The sequence below is a fragment of the Morone saxatilis genome, unplaced genomic scaffold (assembly GCF_004916995.1).
Source record: "Morone saxatilis isolate NCDOM2014 unplaced genomic scaffold, NCSU_SB_2.0 Contig5, whole genome shotgun sequence".
Lineage (NCBI taxonomy): Eukaryota > Metazoa > Chordata > Actinopteri > Moronidae > Morone > Morone saxatilis.
The window spans coordinates 5263534-5269082 of record NW_023340095.1 but is presented as its reverse complement, the minus strand read 5'-3'; positions in this window follow the sequence as shown (position 1 = coordinate 5269082).

Here is a 5549-nt window from a genome sequence, read left to right as displayed (position 1 = left end):
CGATGATACTAATTAAGATTCAGTTCCAGGTCTCAAACAGAGTCAGGGTGCTGCGTATTGCTGCCATCGTTGCCTGAACTTGGAAAGCGCTCTGTTGCACCAAATGGAGGGAACAGAACCTTAATTAGTATCATTGGTAACACCTGTGTTTACCCTACTATTTCATGTCAAAATGGCTGCTGGGAAAATGGTCCATTGGTCATGCTGATCAGCAGGGTTCCCATTACTCCTCAGACAGAATGCAGATAAGATTAGCCATTTCTCTCTTTACATTGCTCCTTTCTGCGCTGATATCAGACTGAACCTCTGTCGCTCATGTGCTGCCTGAGTGTCAACTGGATACTAACACACTGCATTCAGTAACTGTGCCTGTGTGTGTGGGGGGAAAAAAAGATTTACGTTCAGATGTTGTCTTGCGTGTGGAAGCAGCAGTTAACCGACACAGCTACTCTATATTTCATTTTAGGAGTGACTTTGTTGCTTCTGGGTGGCAAGAGAGGGAGAGACAGATGTCAGCTGCCTCACGTCAAAATCAATATTAAATCGAGAGCACAAATTAGTAATTTGAGAGCATGAATTATTAAATCGCGACCACAAATGAGTAATTGGAGAGCATGGATAAGTAATTATTTTCCCATGCTCCATACCCTGCAGTTCATCCCCTGGGCACACCCCTGTTTGTATACACGTGTGTGTCTGCACAGTACCCAGCAGACCCAGCCGGTGTAATCCTGTCAGTTTCCTGTCTTTGCCTGCTAGTTTCGGCTCAAATCCAGTAGGCCAGAGGCCAGGGAGGAGTAGGAAGGAAATTTCTGTGAATGTCTGAGTATCTGCTCTCATCTGAGGTCAAGGAATGTGGTGAATCCTATCATTAATGGACAGAAAGATCCCCCCACAGTGAACTTTGCTTTTACTAACTGTAGTTCATGAAATTTGAACAACATGTGACACAGGGAAATTACTTAATAGTCAGCTAGGCTGGCTGCCAAGAAATAGGGAATCCCACCTTCTTTCCAGAAATAAAGGAAGACTTCTGACATCTGTGGTTGTACTATTTGCCGGTGGTTGATGGAGGAGGAACACACTGTACCAGCGTTAAATCTTGGAAGCTTGAAAATGAATGCTAGTCTTTTTAGATTACATTCTGACATGAAACTGCTGGCAGCAGTAGAGTGTGGTATCCCTGCTGGCTCAAGTCCAAGGGTGTAACATCACCTTTGGGGAGTCAGGCATGAAGTGCATCAGTTTTCTGCCACAAAAGTGTAAACATAGATAGGTTAACTTTGACGGTTAAAAAACAGCTCAGTCTAAGGTAACAAAAACACAACAGTTCTTATTTGCAGGGGATTATACACTAATAAAAACCATCACTATGAATATTATATTCCATTTCTTCCTGGATCCCCATATGTACATTCCCAACACCTACTGAGCCGATAGGCACTTGGCTTTGGAATCTGACACTTATCTTAGAAGAGCATAGCTCCTTCCTGGGAAGTTCTTTCCCATTTTAGCCAGCATGTTTGAACGTGTAGGCTTGTTTTTCGAAGGCATTCAAATGTAGATAATGTACATACCACTGAATAAAACATTTCCCTGTATCCATGGTGTGGAGAGAAGTACAGGTGATGAATGAAATAACAACAAATTTAAACCATTTTGCTGGAAGGCATGTGGCTGTCTTTCAAGAATCCACACTTTGGGAACCGTTAGGCTGAATGACTGGCCAGGAGAGCCCTCACATTGATTTTACAATCAACAAACTGTGCCTCAACTCCTTTGGCAGGGAAGAATTGGCCCATTGGTTTGAAAATTGATGGTGTTGGACACATTAAAACATACACACTCACACAAACAAACAAGACCACACACACACACGCACGCACACACACACATTCCTCATATTTTGAGGGTGCGTAAAGCTCAACACCTCGAAAATTGGTCCATTAGCTTCACAATTGATAGCATCACAAAAATGACACACTACAAGTACACACCCACTCTTCGAGTAACGTACAAGGCCACCTTTAAGTGAGCGTGTGTCTAACACACGCTGGTCTGTGAAAAAGGGTCATTTAAAGATCCATCGCCATCTGTTTCGGGCCCAGCATGCCATTTTCCCCTCTGTGGGGGCCTTTGATTTAGCGACAAAAGGGTACCATTGCTTCCTTCTTTCCCACTGTGTAACCAGACATCCAGTCTGAGCTGGTTATACAAATAAAACACTGCCGGGCATCCATCGTATCATCATAGGTATGACCACCTGTGTGAGACTGTTGATGGTAATCACAAGCATTAGGGGTCCCATTTAAACACTGATCAGGGAACCGGTTTGTTGTGTCCTTTGCAGATATCACATAATCAGGAGTGACTATGACGTATGAGGAATCAGGTGGATGAGTATTTCTGAGTTCTGAAGAAGAGAAAAAATAATTTGACTGTTTTAGTTTTGAACAACAAAGCCATGACAATGTTCAGCAGCTCGTGTCTCAGTTCTTCCTCCAGGATGCAAATTATTCTATTAAGTTCCTCCTCTGGCTGTGATCTCTTAGCAGAACTCCATGGTGCTAGATAATTCCACAGTCTTTGTTTCCTGCAGAAAGGCACTGTAAAATTCAGCTGAGGCTAATGTAAGGTTTCAGCAGTCATTTTGTTTCTCAACGACAAACCTACCTGCAACTTGCTGGACAAATCCTTTGTCCTACAAAGGTATTGCTCAGAGGGCAGTATGGAGAAGAGGAATGACTACAGTTTAAAGAGTTCTGCATGAATTTAGCATGTCTTTCTAAAGCCACACCCCCAGATTTCTTTCATTGTCAAATGTATAGTCTTCAGCCCCAACTGACATCACTTGAGGCACTGTATTAGATTTCACATAGCCACAATAAAAAGGCTTCGTTCACTCCCTAAAACCTGTGAGCAGACTTCCGTGTGAGTATTTCCTCCTCGACATGATCATAACGTCTCCGTCTGTGTGAGAAACCATCATTAAAGTCCCCGGGAAGTCTGCCTCCAGTTCTTTCTGTTGCATTCTTGTATCCTAATCAAGCAGGCATTTAAAAACAAACATGTGGTGTGGAACCACACAGAGGAGGCTGTCACCATCTTCTTAAGCCAACGGATGCACTTAGAAATGAGAAGGACTGTAGAACATGCACTGGTTAAATAAAAAGAGGGAAAACTACTAAAGTGAGTTAGTGTCTGTGTGAGAAGTTGTTCCCGCCCAGATTAAACTCTCTCTGTCTTTTTGTGTGTTAGAATGCAGTGTGAGGTGGTGCTTCGGGTAAAAAGAAAACTAGTTAGATTGCCTTTAGGAAAAGAAAAAGAAATTACTTTTATGCAAAGACTTGAAATAATCCTCCGCTGCATGAGATTGCATTTCACATTCAAAGAAACTCGTTCATCAGCCATTCAAAGAAACTCAGTCATCCACCCAGGTGGTTTGCCAACAGCCAACGGTTACAGCAACACCACACCTCCTGCTGAAGGTTTCCCAGGATACAAAGCTCAATCATTCAGTGATGCGACTTGCAGTGGCATGTTGATGATGGAATACGCTGATGCCGAACTTCACCCATTACTTGTTTCTAGAGGGTTTTTACAGTTGAGGATTTGGTTATAAGAGGTTTCTTCAGCAAACTTTCAAACTGGAGTTGAGTGTAACTGTGACTATAACAAAAAGAGAAAAGGCAGTGAATCATAATCGCCTCTAGCAGAATATAAAGGCGTGAGTTGCTCTGATTAACAGAAGTCTAACACTCACTGAACTATCTGGATTAGGCCATGCACTTACATTTCTCAGCCTCCAGAGGGCAAATACATCCATTTCTTCAAGCTTAAAGATGCCCATGCACTGGCTCTTTTTTTTTTAAACTAATTCCCAAACAGCTTGTGTGCATGACATGACTTGTTTTTGTAGTACATTCTAATATATGTGACTATAGGAAGGCTAACCACAAAAAAGGAGCCTTAAATAAATAGTTGTGTTATTACAAAATAGGCGAGGGAAAGACAACATTCCTTGACACAACACTGGGAATGTGTGAAACATGTACCAGACCATCGGGAACACTGGAGGAATTCAGGAAAGCAGAAGATAAGTTACAGAGAGAGGATGAAAAGGGGGAAAGGGAGGGATGGAGAAAAGGGGGAGCAGTGGAAAGGGAAAGGAAAGGAGGGGGACAGTTGGAAGAATGACAGGATGGGAGCGTCATTCCCTCTGCTCTATCCCGGAGGTGAAAGTGGGAAAAGTCAGAGATCAAGATGGAGGAACGGGAGGTCACACTTTTATGATGACAAAAGTGTGTGTCTCCAAGGAGGAGCGGTGACAGTGAGAGGGGTTACAGACACTGGGGTTTTTTAGTTGGAGGAGGAAGGAAATTTGCTAGTGTGCGTCTAGCACTTCCACTCTACTCTGATAGCTTTGAAGCTTGTTGAGCGAGCAACCTCAAGAAGAGGTGTTAGTCCTGGATGTTGACACAAGAGAATCCGTCTGGAGCGGTTCTGACTACATATATAGTCCGTATGTAAAGATTCAGCTGTAACAGAACAATGGCAAACTATGGCCTTCATGTCAACAAAGGTACCACTTTTTGGAGGAATAGTTATTTACTTATTTACTTTTTTTCCAAGAGTTACCTAAAGAGATTGATATTATTCTTATTATGTTATTATATCTGTGGGTCAAATATGAAGCTACTGGCTAAGGGGTGGGGCTTAGCCAGTTAGCTTAGCTTAGCACAAAGACTGAAAACAGGGAAAAGGCTAGCCTTGTTATGTCAAAAGTGAACCAAATCCACCTCCCTATGTCTCCAGTGTGTACACAAATGTGTAGTGTATAATCGCCTCAAATTATAAATCGCTGTTTTGGTGACCTTAGAATGAGGCGTTTTTTTCTACAGACACTGCGGGTCCTCTTCCACAAAGGCCAGCATGTTGAACCACCATGTTTCTACGTCCACTGTAGTTTCTCCTTCAGCGTTTAAAAGGGGAGGTTGAAGCGAAGGGGTTGCAATCTGCAACTGCACCGCTATATGTGCCGGTTCTTTAAACTACTACCTATTTTAACATACCTCATTTGTTTAGTGGGAAAAAAGAAAGTGATTGCACGCAGCCAAGAAATAGTCTGGCACACAACTCCCCCATAAAACGCTTTAGAGGTGCTGGTATGCAGCTATTTTGTCTTTGAACAGAGCCAGGTTAGCTGTTTCCAATCTTTGTGCTAAACTAAGCTAACTGTGCCCCATGCTGTAGATTCATCTAACTCTCAGCAAGAAAGCAAATAAATACGGTTTAAACTATTTCTTTAAATCAGCAGCTCTAAGGGCAGCCAAATGTGTTAAAATCACTTCAGCGAAGACTGAAATAACAACACAATTTAAAAATAAATGTTGTTGATTAATGTGGTTTGGATCTGAGGAGGACTGTGGACTCCGCCAACATATTTTAATGCTGTTCTAAGGTGTGCCTTTTCTGTGTGTGTGCATACAGTATGAGTAGTTGCAGAAAGCCTAATCTCAGTTTAAGGGTGTGAATACTTTATTGATCTT